This window comes from Protopterus annectens, chromosome 4.part1 (genome assembly GCF_019279795.1).
Source record: "Protopterus annectens isolate FY-2018-M chromosome 4.part1, PAN1.0, whole genome shotgun sequence".
NCBI lineage: Eukaryota > Metazoa > Chordata > Ceratodontiformes > Protopteridae > Protopterus > Protopterus annectens.
In genome coordinates this window covers 204,916,047-204,931,631 of record NC_056734.1, presented here as the reverse complement: position 1 = coordinate 204,931,631, position 15,585 = coordinate 204,916,047, and the positions used below count along the sequence as shown (strand labels likewise).

The following is a 15,585-nucleotide window of genomic DNA, read 5'->3' as shown; positions in this document are numbered from 1 at the left end:
AGACTATATACATGAAATAACTGGTCTTTACAAGTATATGGTTCGGATCAGTATGATTCTGCTTGATAGTTAAATAATTATTTATTATAATGTACTTGATATATATATCTATCTTATAATACAGGGCTGAGTGAGGAGAGGAATTAAAGGAGAGGGAAAGTAGGAGACAGAAATGTAGGTATTTATTAGTAAAGTGCGCGGTATTTATAGAGAAGTAGCAAAAGGGAGAAAGAAAAGTTAAAGGACTGAATAGTGATAACAGTAGTGTAAGGTATAGGTAAAAGAGGCAAGAAATGATCATTTGTGTAAAATGTAATAGTTAATTGTGCATAGATGTTTGGTGATTGTATTAGTAAATAACAACTGTGAATGGGCTATCCACTTCTCCTGAGGGTGAACAGTCTTGGAGTTTTAAGTTAAGGAGTGTGAGGTGAAACAAATATCTTCACTTCCTGCAAGAAATGTTTTTACTTTTCATTTTAATTTTAATAGGTTGTGGTTTACAGATTGGTAACTATATTTCCATCATCATATGAATTTCTACCTCCTGATTTGTGAGGTTCAACATTAAAACCATCAATCAACTAACTGTTGGAGTGAACATCACCAGTAAAACATGTTCTCTGTGATTCCCTTTGCAGCTGTATACACTGTATGTTCCTGAGGTATTGTCCATTGGATGAAATATTAAACAGAGGTCCCATATGCCTGTTATGGTGGTAGATTCATTGTATGTTAGAGATCCTACAGTCCTTGTTAATAACTTAACTGAAAACAAAACATTTTAATACAAACAAGTAAACATGATCTTAATACACATAAAATTAACCATTCACATATTTAACACATATTTAACAGAGTACTTTTTCATGTTAAATATAATATAGTCTCTTAAGAAAATAAAAAAGGATACATTTATTTCTTTAAATGCTTTAAGTATGACCAGATCGTATTTTATGGGTATTCCTGAAAAGAAAAAAGAAGCACTACCAATTTTATTTATTTATTGAAATTTGATTACTGGGAAAGTCCAACTGGGTAGAAGCCCATTTTCTGTGCAAGTCTGGGGAGAAAAGATCCAAATTATTACAAAACATTTTAGGAGCAATAATTTTACAATCCTCAAAAATAAAACAAAAACATTTGCACATTAAATACTTATAACAAATTAGACATAATATAAAAACATTGGTTAAGAATCAATACAAGTTATATGACAATCATTAAATATTTAGACAAATTTTAGACAGTTTGTAGAGAAATTAAAGGTAAGATAGCCCAATGCAAACAGGAATTGCAATGCAAAGTGAGGGAAAAACATGCTTATGACATATTTAGAGAGAAAGTCAGGGATATAAGTAAGGAAGTGAAGAAGGGAGAGTGAGGAGGTATAAGGAATGAAAATGTACTTGTTCACATTTAGGGATATAGTTTATCCTGGTTTTGAGCAAGAACAGAGCCAGATTTTAGGTAGGAAGTTTTTCAGAGTGGTTTTGAAAGATGGGAGGGAGGGTACTGACCTGATGGATACAGGTAAGGAGCTCTTAGCAACCAGACAATGCCCAGCAGATTTGATAGGTTTGTAGACAGACAAGAGTTTTTGGTCACTGGATCACAATGACCAACAAGGAACATAGTTGAGTAGAATGTTTTTTTTTTTTGTGCTGGACAGGCAGAGGATAATTTTATAGGTGGTAAGAAGTTGTGTATATGTTAGTTGATGTGGCAGTTATAACCAATTCATGCTTTTTAGTGCTATACTGTGGAGGGTTCCAAGAGTGGTATATGCTCAAATGTAACAACTTTGTTATAGCATTGTTCATGCTTTAATTTTTGTGAAGGCTGGAGGTTAGAAAGGATGGGAGTAGCATACAGACGTTTGGGGAGGAGATAAGTAGTCGCAATGTAGTTATAGGTGCGCCAGTGAGAAAGTTTTTGGATCTGTAAAACATCCCTAATTTTTGATGATTTTTTGTATGCAATTTTGTATATGCAGATCGAATGTAAGATTATAATCCACTATCACCCCTAATAATTTGCTATGGAATGTGACTTCAATGGTTGTATTATCAAGAGAGATTATGAGCATGAGTTGTGAGTTACAAAGACATATTTTAGTGGCTATTAAATCTTCCTGAGTATTTCTTGGAGGTGTAACATGTTGTCAGATGTGCAAACGAGAGTGGAATTATCTGTGTATTATATTAAGGTGGCCTGTTATGTGGATGTATAGAGGGTGTTGATGAAAATGTTAAAGAGGAGGGGACCAAGGATAAAGCCTTGTGGTACACTGATGGTATCTGGGAGCAAATGAATGGATTTTACTGACCAATACTTATTGGACAGGTAGCTTTTGACCCACACAAGGGTGGGCTAGGAGAGACCTTGTGAGGGCATTTGAAGTAGAAACTTGCTGTGACAAATTGTATCAAAGGCTTTAGACAAGTCTAGAAATAAAGATGAGACTAGTTTACCATTATCTCTACCTTTATTTACATTATCTATATAGCTTGGAAGGGCACTGCTTGCACTATGTTAAGGAAAGAAGCCATGTTGTTTATGGGGTAGGAGATCTTCCTGCAAGGGATAGTCTAGCAATTGTTTTTGAATACATTTTTCAAGCATTTTGGCGAGGGGAGATAAGACTGCTATAGGTCTAAATTTATTAGTGTCTGCTGAATTTCCTCCTTTGTGCAGAGGGATAATGTGTGACTTTTTCCAGAGAGAGAGGGAATGTGGAATTCCTGGACTGTCCTATTATTAAGGATTGAGATAGGATAGGCAATGCTGCAATTTTTACGTACTCACTTGGAAGGTCATCAGCTGAAGAAGAGCATGGTTTAAGTTTATTTAAGAGCAGTTTTATATAGGATGTGAGCACAGGTTTGAAGGTGAAAGTGGATGTGCTGATATATGACTTTTGGGCAGGGTTGGGATTAGATGTGGAGGAATCCTTGGTTAGAGATGCTATATCATCTATAAAATAAGAGTGGAACTGTATTGCAGTTTCAAGTGCTGAGTTCGAGAGAGGGGTTTGGGCTGAATTTTTGGCCTGGATGTAAGATTTCTTTAACAAATGTTCAAAACTTTTAAGGGTTATGTTTAGTCTTATTCTGAAAGTTATTGCAGTATTTTTTTCTTCATTTATTTGCTTTTTAGTATGATTGCAATGCTTTCTAAAGTTTTCAGGATATCGGGGTGTTTACAGTTTTGCCATTCTTTCCATGCTTTTTCTGTAGCCTGCATTGCATTATTTGCTTTTAGTCTCTTCCTTCTAGGAGGTACAAGGCTATTTAGGATATTTAGAAAAGCTGTATTGACTTCATTTACAGCATCATCTAAGGGGAGGATTTTTAGGAAGTGTCAGTTAATAGATGATCGTGTGGAAATGAACATTTCCGGGTTTAACTTGGAAAGATTGCGTGTTGTTTTATAGTTGTGCTTTCTAAGTGGATGTGTGAGATGTCTTGTCATATAGATTGGGAGATGATCACTGAGATAGTCCGACATTGCTCCTGTGGTGTATTTTCTAGGGTCTGATACTAAGATCCAGTCTAATAGGGAATTTGATGTCTTGCTATAATATGTGGGGTTATTAACAAAAAGATACAAAGAAAAACACATTCTCTGTCATTTCCCAAGGCTAAATAACTGGCATATGCAGTATAGTCTACTGGTCAAGAAAAAGGGGGACTGTGGCCGACTTAGTAAGAGGTGTTTAGAGTACATGGACTATTTCACACAGACTCATTCGCAGAGTAGGCATGTGTTTCACTGATTAAAGTTAATACAAAGCAAGGTTCTTCATGTTCCATGTACTTACATTAAATAATAACAACATTCTGAGTAAAACATGTAGGAGTAGGCCTTGTATCAGAACTCGGGCAGTATCGAGATCAGATGTAGTGACTGCAGGCTCTGAAATGAAAGGAAGAGAAAATATCTGCTAAACTGTAATGTTACACTGAGGCAATAAAGTTAGTATTTATTATACAAAAAAGAGATGTAGGAAAGACCACAGTAAGTCAGGGCAGGAGAATACAGTGGAAATAGAGGGATGATAAGAAAGTCTATGAATATAAGGTCAAAGTAGTTTTAGCATGAAGTATACTGACAGCTAACCAGAGTACAGCAGTGTAAATAGACAGTTGTATCAAGCAAATTACCAGAACTTGGCACTACACTGAGAGCACAATATAACACCATCACTTAATAAACATTCATGGCATTAACCAGTACATCAAAACAGTGTTTAATGTATATACTAGAACACCAGCAACTCACATTACATACATATGTGTTAAAGGGAAACATGCTCAGCATGCATAAAGATTATCTGATCTTTGTAAAATTGTTACAAATATAACACACTACCAAAGTCTGTTCACTATTCTACACAGTCCTAGAACAAATAAAAATGTAATAACATATGACAAATACCTGCTCTATGAACGAAGATAGTGCCCGAGTATAAAACGAGACAACACTGAGGGATATTTAGAAATACATTCTACTGCAGTGACCATCCCACTCTTAGGTCAAATTATAACTGAGAGCAATCAGTTTATAGCCAGTATAAAGCAATTAACAAACAAATACAAAGTAAACGAGCTTTAAAATTAAAAGAAGCACCCCAAATTAATTTCTAATTAGAAAGCATCATGATGAGTAACAGTGTATTTTTTTTTAATTTTTTAAATTAATAGGTCAGTCAAAGAGGAAAAAAAGCATAAACTTAATCACATGATCAACGACATGAATAAAAATCACTTCCTGTGCAGTTAAGTCATTCTCCTCTAAAACAGGTTTCAGCAACAAAGTTGTCACTAAGAGCAGAAAATCACTGTACTTCAAGTTTAAGAATCTGTTTAAACTCAGCAGCTTCAGTGTGGTTCATAGGTTCATATATAGGTACTAGACTATCGGCCCAAGGGCCTATGTAAGCCTAGCCAACAAGGTTCCCTGGCTTTTGGCATCCAACAAGGCTATTTTCCTGTGCCCCTGTCGAGCAGAGCCACAGAAGTGATCCCTGGGGTGAATTTCCTATTTCTCATCCACTCATCAAGATATTTCTTGAAGAGTGCTAGTGAGGAACTCTGCTTGACATAGATAGGTAGCTTGTTCCAGAGTATGGGAAGTCTCTGGGACAGGAATCTATCCCTCCAGCATGTTCTGTTTATTTTGGTGACAATGTTTAGGTCTGTAGACCATGTAGCTCAGAGGGATTGGGATTTCTTTAGGCATAGCATGTCCAACAGCTCTGGGTTAGACATAGCTTTGTATGTCAGGCAGAGATTGCCTTGGAGTAGGCAATATGCTACAGAGTAAAGCTGGAGTTTTTTGAGACTGTCAGCGTAGGGCATCTGTTTAAGTCCCATAATCCTCTTTGTGAGGTATTTTTTGGCCTTTCCTGCTGTTGCAGATGTCTTGTGAGGTACATTCCAAAAGAGGTGTTGTACTCAATAATGGGTCTAATGAGTGTTGAGTAGAGGGGAACAATGACCTCTGTTTTCCTGGATGAGAACCCTTTTGTGATGAGGTGTTCCACGTAGAAGGATTTCCTGACTACTGTGGTGATGTGATTATCAAAGGAGAGACTACTGTCTACCTGAGTCCCAAGGTCTCTTATCACACCTTCAGCGTTAAGTGGACTGCCGCATATGTGATAGTTCATGATTACAGAGTTTTTACCAAAGGGGATGACAATGCACTTTTTGGCATTGAGCTTGAGGCCATGGCTCTGACACCAGGCATCAGTCTCAGTGAGGCCCTTCTGTAGGATGTCCATGTCATTTGCGGACTCGACTATGCCACCTAATTTGTAGTCATCTGTGAACTTCATCAGCCAGTGGCCCTCTTTGTTAGTCTGTACTTCAGAGTAGTAGATCCCAAACAGGAGAGGACCCAAGACTGAACCCTGTGGTACTCCACTTGTCACAGATTTGAAGTCAGATTTTGAGTCTGCAACTTTTACAGTGTGGGTTCTGTCAGTGAGCCAGTTGGCAACCCATCTTGTGACACATGGATTTATACCCAATTTAGTGAGTGTATCTATGATTCCAGAATGGGGGTATGGTGTTGATAGCTTTGGCGAGGTCAAGATAGGCTGTGTGAATTGCCTTACCCTCATCTACGGCTTTGGTGACTGCTTCAAAGAAGTCAGTCAGGTTCAGGAGACATGATCTGCCCATCACAAACCCGAACTGGGTGGGGTACAGAGTTTGGAAGTTACCAATGTCTTTGTTTATGAGTTCCATGATGATACGTTCCATGGCCTTGCAAACTAGGCTTGTCAGGCTAATAGGGTGATAGTTCCCAGGATACATGGTGGCTCCCCTTTGTGGAGTGGTATAACTGATGCTGTGCACCATTCAGTGGGTACAAAGCCTGTCGTGAGGCTATGATTGAACATGGTGCTTAGGTGGTGGTGGGGCAGTTCATTCTGAAGTTCATGTAGAATACAGCCTGGGATGTTGTCCGGTCCCATGGATGCTGTGTTCTTGGCTTTGGAGAGTCCAGTTTTTACCTGCTTAGTTGTGATTGCAGGGGCACTGCATTCTTCTGGTATGGATATGGGCCCTTTAGGGGGTGAGGGGGGGGGGGTTGGCAATATCAGTTGCTTCCGTAATTTTCGTGCCATTGTGCTGTAACTCAGAGCAGATCTGGGTGTTGCCATTGAGATTCTTGACATAGCTATAGAATGCTTTGTGGTTGTCCTTAGAGTCAGTGGCAATCTTGTTTTTATAGCTGGCTTTGGAGGATTTTATGAGGGATTTCAGCTTCTTACTGAGGCTGACCAGGGAGCTCCTCCACTCATGGGATTTTACTCTCTTTTGCAAGAGTTTCTTCCTTCTGTTGTAGAGTTTGTTTATAGCAGGGGACCACCAGATTGGCTTCCTCTTTCTGGAGGATAGTGTCTTGGTTCTGTTAGGGATAGCATGATCCATTCACTGTGTAAGTGCTTATAGAGTGAATTTCTATAAGATTCGGCAGTCATAACTGTATTGTCCATCTGCATGGGTGTCGTGAAGTTGGCCACTTCTGTCTTAAGAAGCATGAAGGTTGGCTTTGAAAAATTTTTTACAGTGGTTTTCTTAATGGATGGGTGGGGGCAGGATGTGGATATCTGTGGTGATTAGCTTATGGCTGGATCTGATCAGCGAGGAATTGACTTCAGGTGTGGAACACTGGTCACTCATGTTGGTAATGACTAGGTCTAGGATATTATTGCCCCTGGTGGGGATGTGGATAAGTTGATGCAGGGCATTGAAGTTTATGAATTCTAGAAAGCGTTGAATGATGGAGTTGGTACATGAGTAGTTTTCCCACTTATTGGTGGGGTAGTTGAAATTGCCCATTATTAGGGTGTTGGGTTGAACCCTAATATGTTCAAGTATATCAAGAAAAGAGGAGTGGGAATCCTGGGGAATGGTGGGGGATCTGTAGCAAGCTACAATATGTACTGGAGTTTTGCCCAGAATTAGTTGCACTTGGATAATTTCGGATGCATTATGTTGGGCAACTAACCTGGAGGTGTGGTTATCCGTAATGAATATGGACACACCTCCACGCTTGGTGTTCCGGTCCTGGTTAGACAACCGAAAGGTATGTTATGAGTTATATCCTGGTAATGCAGGGGTGCTCTCTGGAGCCTTGAACCAGGTTTCAGTCACTGCACAGATATCAATGTTCTCCATTTTAAGGAGTGCCTTGAGTGAGTGCATTTTGAGGTTTAGACTTCTAGTGTTGAGTAGCATTACCCTTAGTTTTTGCTTACCTGTATCTGTCATGTTGGTGAGTTTGTCATTTGAACCTTGCCTAAAATGGGCACTATAGGGGCAGCAAGAGCCTTGGCCTTCATCCAGAATCCCATGGGTGACAGGTGCATGCCATCTCTGGCAAAGCATCGTGACCTATCGACATGTCGTCCCAGGCAGACAGATACTGGATCCCCTTAGAATGACACCAAAAGCTTAGCCAGTTGTTGAAGTCAATCATTTTGTCCTTGTACCACGGTATCATTCTGGGCAAAGGTAGGAAGCTACTCAGGGCTTCGGTCATATCTGCCTGGATTACAATATCGGAGAGCTTCTCTATGTCTCTTTTCATGTTGTCCAGGGAGGTATTTCTCAGGTCGTTTACACCAACATGGACAATGACTGAGTCATATTTGTACTTGTTATGGAGTAACCTGAGTTCATGGGTTATGTGGTGGATCCTGGCACCCAACAGGCAGCTAACAGTAACCATTTCTTTGTCTATTCTGGTGAGTGGAACATCAGTGTGCTTGACTATAGAGTCACGTATGACTAATGTGCTAGGTATGTTGTTTGGCCTTATGGGCTGTGGTTGAGTGGCACACTGAGTCTGTATGTTACGTGTCTTTTGGGTTGAGATGAGGGGTGGAGCTTGTGTTTCTGCTTTGGAGGCCTCTGTTGCCTGGGCAGGTTCTTATTGAGAGCCTCCGAGAATGTTTTTGTGTATCTATGTGTGGGTTTTGGTGGTGTAGGTATAGTGGGACTATGTGATGAGTGTAGTGTGGAGTACGTGTTTATCTTCTCCTCCTGACTGATAAGTTCAGTCTTGGGTTGAGAGAGCTTTGCCTCCAGTTTGGCTAGATAAATTCATCTCTCACAGGTTGTAGTGTTGGGTGGTAGGATGAGAGGGTTGTCAGTGTACATGAGGCAATTGCTACATTGCCATACGATGCCCAGATTCAACAGGTAGACAGGAGAAAACACCGGGAACTGTCCCTTGGACATGCGTGGGTAATCACATTTTTCCTCTCGGCAAGTGAGGGAAGTAAGTACTAGAGCTGTTTCCTCGAAGTAACTTGAGGAAGATAAGTACAAAAACTGTTAAGCACTAGGTAATGGGAAAGGTTGAGTGCTTCAGTAATTTGTAGCTCATTTAGTGCTTTACAACAGTTTTGAATCAGTGCTGAGCACAGAAAAGCAGATTCAAGTGCTAAGATTAAGAAACTGGCTAGTTCTAAAGGAAAAACTGAAGAGCAGACTTTATGATGCCGGGAATAATTTAATCCTAGCTAATTCATTAAATCACCACCCTAGGAATTGGGTTGAACCAGTTCTAATACCTGAATTTTAAAGTGATGCATGCCTGCTTTATCGTCTACATGTGCTCGTTAACTGTTTAAGGACTGATGTTTTAGCCATGCCATCATTCATGTGATTAATTTATGCTAACATAAGGAGGATTTTTTTACAGCATTTTACTACTGTCTGCAGAAACCTTATATGAAAATGCGCATACAGTGATATTTTTCATTGAACATATTTTTACAGTACATGGTGCATTGGGCCTTCTTTTGGGATTAGTGCTCTGCTGTAGTTGGCTTTCTGGTTTACTTGCAGACATTTGTGTATTTTTGTCAGATTTTGAATATTGCAGGACCTTTTACTTCGGAATCTATACATCTTACTAATGGCACTAGACAAGGTTGTCCCATGTCACCTATTTTGTTGGCATTGGCTATAGAGATACTTGCTGTTTTAATATGCATCAATCTAAAGATAAAATGTATATATATATATATATATATATATATATATATATATATATATATATATATATATATATATATATATATATATATGACCAATACATCCCTAAAATAATGCTACTTGCCGATGATGTGCTTCTCACTTTACCTAATTCAAAAAAAGTATTAGATGAAGTAGATTTATTAATAGGAAAATTCTATGTATAAGATCTCAGGTCTTCAATCAAAATCAAAATTCTTATTATTGACCAAAAAAAGAAATACAAAAAAATAAAAATCATATCAATGGCAAAAAAGTTTTCCCTTTAAACTATTTAGGAATTATTTTGTGCAAAGATATGGAAGAGATATTAAATGTTAACTATAATAATATTATCAATATAATTAAAATATTGGTGAACAAGTGGGATAAAATATTTATGACCTTTGAAGACAGGCTACGGTTGAGAAAAATGTTTTTACTTCCTAAGATTATGTACTGTATATATGCAGCCCAAGCTATTTTGTTCTTGCCTGAGAGATGTTTTTGTAAGGAAATAAGCTCACTCTTGCTAAAATTTCTATGGTTTCCTAAAAGAAACAGAGTAGCTTTCACACATCACATTAGACAGTGGGAACAAGGAGGACTAAATTTTCCTGAGATTGAATCTTATATAAAAGCTTTCATATTCAAAAGTGTTATAGAATGGATAAGCCCTAACTATTCCTCTAACTGGAAATTGTAGCATTCGGTCATAATAACAAATGAAAGCAAAGTATGTAATGTCTTTCGGCTTTTCCCGGTTAGGGGTTGCCACACCGGAACTCCGGTCCGCTAATGATTGGCAGTGGATTTTTACAGTGCCGAGTTGCCAGCCTGATGCCCAACCTTCAAAGAAGGCACACCCATTCATGCATGCACCTACCTGCATGTCTTTAATGTCACTCGACAGTGGGGAGGACATGCAAATTCCACACAGAAGGCACTCCAGCAGAGACTTGAACGGGAGAACCTTTTGCTGTGCGGTGACAACGCTAACCACTGCATGACCATGGCCCATATAATAACAAATGAATGTACCTTGTCAAAAAATCTCTTGGTAACAGATAGAGCTAATAAATTATGGTATTCTTTGGGTATCAATATACAATATAATATAGCAAAACCTACTAATTCAAATTTAATCAATCATCTCTTTTATGTCTTTAGACGTTTATTAATGTAAATATGGATATAAAGCTTTGGTTTGATCTATTAATTCCATTTAGCATCAGAAAGGATGCTCCTGATAGGATAGATACAAAGTTTCTTATTTCTTAGGAACACAAGAATTTTATTTGTTGGCAACAATGTATCAGAGATCAAAAGGTCTTGGATACATAATATTTAAAGACGTCTTATGAATTAACATCTCAAGACTGGTTACTACTTCTGAGCTTTTTAGCATATTCTCAGGATCTATGCAGAATAATTAATAATTCTTGTTTTAAGAGTATCCCAAAATTTATAAATTGGCTGTTTGGAGTTATATATAATACTTATAATATGAAGAATGTTATTTCATATTTGTATAGAGAATTAATAACTTATAAAACAATACCTACAACAACTTATTGGCAATATATCACTAAAGGCCATTCACTATGTTTATCACGAGAAATCAAATCAAACATTTTACTTTCAGTTAAACTAACATCTAACTCACAGTATGTGATCTCTTGAATTTTGTGCAATAACTTGAGTCTAACAGTGACTGTTTTAGGTTTGTGTTAAATCATTCACGAACCTCCATAAATTTCCTAGATAGCAAGATAAAATTAGCTAATGGAGCCATTTGTAGCTCTTTATTTAGGAAACCATGTAGAAAAAATGCACTTCTACATCATAGAAACATGCACCTCAAATATATTTTTAATAATATTGCTAAGGAGCAATATTTGAGAATGTCTAGGTTGCACACAGAAGAGAATGAATATAAGGATGCTGCACTTAAGTTGGAAGGAGATTTACTTAATAGGGGGCTATAAGAAAGAAGCCCTGGATAAGACCTTGAATGAAGTTAATATGATGTGTACTGATAAACGTAAACCATATTTTAATCGATCATATATGCCTGTAGCACCTGGTAGGACCAATCATCTGAACAATAACAACTTTAGGTTACCCTTAACTTATGGTAATAATATCCATCAAATATGTGATATTGTGAACAAATGTTGGCCAGTTTAACTTTCTGATGAAAGGACTAAGAATATTGTAGGCAATAGGCCTAGTTTTACATTTAAGAACAACCTGTTGTTAAAAAGGCAGTTATGTTATAAATCTACTAATATACCTACTGTTATTTCTGCTTTTTGGCACTTTTCCTTGCAGACTTTGTAAAGCTTGTAGTTTTATTTCTAATGAGACTAATTATAAGCATCCTAATTTAGATTTCTTTTTTAAGCTAAGGTTTTATGCAGATTGTAAATCTAAAGGCTTGATCTATTTGGTTAAATGCAGATATTGTGCCTCCTTCTACGTAGGATAGACAGTGAGGATGTTTAAAGAACCTGTATTACAACATCAAGGTGATATTAGATGTAATAATGTGCTTAATGCATTAGCTAAGCACATTTCTATGCATCCTGGACATAACTTTGAATTTATGGCATTACAGACAGTACCTATTAATAAGAGAGGGGGAGACTTTAACAACAGATTAGAGATTGCAGAGACAAAGTGTATTATTAGGCTGCCGGCAGATAAACTGCCAGCATTAATGCTGCTGTAGCTTTAAAGCCTATATTAAAAAAACGGAGATTACATCAGTAATTAAAGAAATGTTTTAATTGGTTGTTCACTTCATGTGTTTTATTATTTAAATGATTTTAGAAGTTTTGTGTTGATGGAGCTGATGAAGCACAACCTTGTGTGAAAGTGCTTATCCTTTGTATTATTAATAAAAGACTTTTATGCTAGCAGCTTTGGTGGACGCCTAGTTTGTTTATTCCTTTATATTCTAATTAGGCAGTTTTCCAATTCATAGTATGACATTTGCATGATATGTACATCTGCTTTTAAAAGCGATGATAATATCTTTGATATTGGAGTCAAAGTCTGTGAACTTGCCTCCAACCATCCCTTCAGTAGTTTTCTCAAGTATGCACAAGCACTTCCCTGACATGCAAATGAATTATTTCCCCCAGCAACCCCATCATTAGTTTGTCTTAAATATGCATAAGCACTAAAATGCCACACAGTGATCATTTCAGCAGTCTTGCAATGTATGCACAAGCACTTCCCTGAAACGGTGATGATACCTTTGATATTGGAGTCACAGTCTGTGAACTGGAAAGGTGATCCACTGTGGCGACCCCTAACCGGGAAAACCTGAAAGAAGAAGAAGTCTGTAAACTTACCTCCAACCATCCCTTCAATAGTTTGTTCAACTATGTACAAGCACTTCCCTGACATGCAAATTAATTATTTCCCCCAGAAACCCCATCATTAGTTTGTCTTAAATATGCATAAGCACTAAAATGCTACAAAGCAATCATTTCAGCAGTCTTACCATGTATGCACAAGCACTTTCCTGAAACACAAATTAATTATTTCTCCCAGCAACCTCTTCAGGAGTATGTTCAGGTAAACTCAGGCACCAAAATGAAGCATTCACCCGAGCAAACCCCTTCAGTAAAATGTCCAGGCATGGATAAATACCAAAATGAATAATTTCCCCGAGTAACACCTTAAGTGGTATGTTCCCGTATGCAGAAGCACCAAAGTGAAGCTTTCACCATGGCGACCCCTTCAGTAAAATGTCCAAGTATTCTAAAGTACCAGAATGAAACATTTCTCCAAGCAACCCCTTCAGTAAAATGTGCAGGTATGCTTACGCACCAAAATGAAACATTTACTCAACTGATCCCTTCAGTAAGAAATCCAGGTGTGCACAAGCACCAACCAATCTCCCCTTGCAGTGCTGTATTCTGCAAGAAAACTGCTGCTTTCTGGTGTAAGTGTAGGGCTATTTACATGCTCAGTATGCAGATGAGCTCATTATAGATTCATGTTTATGAATCCTACTCATATGCATATGTGTAAGGCCCCTTAGTGTATTAGCTGCTGCATTATTAGTTGTGTGTTAACCAGGTTATGCTTTTGTTATAGAGGGCCATGTTTATAATTCCTTTACATTTTCATATTCATGCTGAAAGTCTGGGTTTGCATATCAATGTAGCACTGCTCTTCACAGATCAAAGCTACAAAAAATATGAGGACTAGGAATACCACCCCGAGAGATGGTCTGCTCAGCTTGCTTTTGCAAATAGCAAAAGATGTCACTCACATAAAAATGCATGCTTACTTTGGCTTAGTTCTTGATGATTTGTAGATCTAAGAAGATAGATTTGAATTGCTATGGTTATGCATCATCTCTTCCTTAAATCTCCACAGATTAAGTTTGTAATTAATGGATATTAAACCCCTCCATCTTCCATCTTTTTCTGAACCTTGTACCACATTTGATAACTTGGCTCCCATTTCAAATTAAAACTATGGCATGCCTAACCATGCACTTGCTTAATGAAATAAGACTAAATTAGTTGAAGCAGTTGACCTTTAGACATGGTGGACTTGGTCCCTCAGTGATTGTAGTAAATAAGGAGACACAAGGCAAATGTCCTGGATAAGAACATGTACTATTACACATGGAGCTATACTCTTGAATATTATTGTTTTCAATAACAGCCTTTTTATAGTGATATACCTCTTCAAATAGGAATACAACCCTTTTTTAAAGTATTTTCACAAAATATTGATTCTCTCTGCTGACTTGTTGGTTATTTTGGTTACTTTTTCAAAGAGATTTTTTTCTGGACATGATTTTATTTGCCTACTGGCCTCATACAGCTGCACTCCATTTCCCTGGCTCCTCTCGTGGCATCATCGTATCCAATAAACCCAGTCTCGTCTCTCTCACAATGCTGTAATGGGCATATCAGAAATTTTAGATTTCTGCAGACCTTTCAAGTTTACAGGATGTGGCCTTATGTCATCCTCATTATACATCCACCAGGAATTTAAAATAAATTCTGCTGAATCCAAGACATTATCCTTGTGCATTTGTTTGCCCAGTTACACAATTCCCTCTTCTGATCACATAACTGATTTTTTGTCCTCACATTTCATCCTCCAGTAACAAAGGTTCTGTAAAACCCCATTTGAGATCACACAACCACAACTTTGTTTCTTACTTAGTGCCTATACATACAAATGAGTATCCTATCACAGCTGTATTGGAAAGTACCAAACACATCCATGCCAGAACAACATCAGAGTGTCACAAGCATTATCACATAGTGAGTTGATGTAACACTTGTTGCTACATGTAAAAGAGCTTTAAGTTCAATTGTGATCTAACAGCAAAATGAATTGAATAAAAGTGTAGAAATGTTTTTGTAGCAAGGTTTCTTCCCATGTGTAGTTTTGCCCTAGGCTGTTCTGTATAACAAATGTTTGTCTATAAGTAAGATCCTCTGTATAATATAAATCATTCTACACAAAAAATATACCATTATACCTTGCTCAGGACCTTGGTGATAAGGCTTGGTGGTGGTCAGTCTCAGTTTGTATGATCTGTGAGAAACAGCATTGTACAGTGCCTGTCACCAAGTAGCATAGCTAGGGCAGGGTAAGAGGGACAACAGCACCAGACAGAAAGTGTTGGGGGGGGGGGTTGTTCAGCCAGTCCCAATCACTCTTTAATGTAATACCAGCTTTTAATAGCTGGTATTGCATTTGTGGTCACACTTCAGCACTGTAGCACTCTCTTTGTGGTCTAAACTGTAGTAACTGCTTGCTACATTGTAGCAAACAGTTTGCTACTATTTAAAAGTAAAAAACAGACTGTTTTTCTTTAACTAAAACATGAGAGCTGTAGAGGTCTGTTCAGGAAGGGTATAAACTGTAGCAACTGTTTGCTACAGGTTAAAAACATATTTTTGTTAGGGTAAGACTTGAGGACTACAGCAATCTATGCAGGCAGGGTATAAACTGCAGCAATGATTCACTACATTTGTAGTAAGCAGTTTGCTAAACT

At 37.8% G+C, this 15,585-nt stretch overlaps 1 protein-coding gene and 1 long non-coding RNA gene across 3 annotated transcripts in view; one reads left to right on the top strand and one right to left on the bottom strand.

The window, feature by feature from the left end:
• GPC5 (glypican 5) overlaps positions 1-15,585 on the top strand; it is a 4,047,478-nt gene that overhangs the window by 3,102,586 nt on the left and 929,307 nt on the right. The window lies entirely within an intron of this gene.
• Positions 1,024-12,877, bottom strand: LOC122800819. The gene is made up of 3 exons (XR_006364646.1): positions 12,806-12,877; positions 3,824-3,918; positions 1,024-1,063 (listed from the first exon to the last, which is right to left on the bottom strand). It is a non-coding gene; the product is annotated as an uncharacterized LOC122800819 (long non-coding RNA).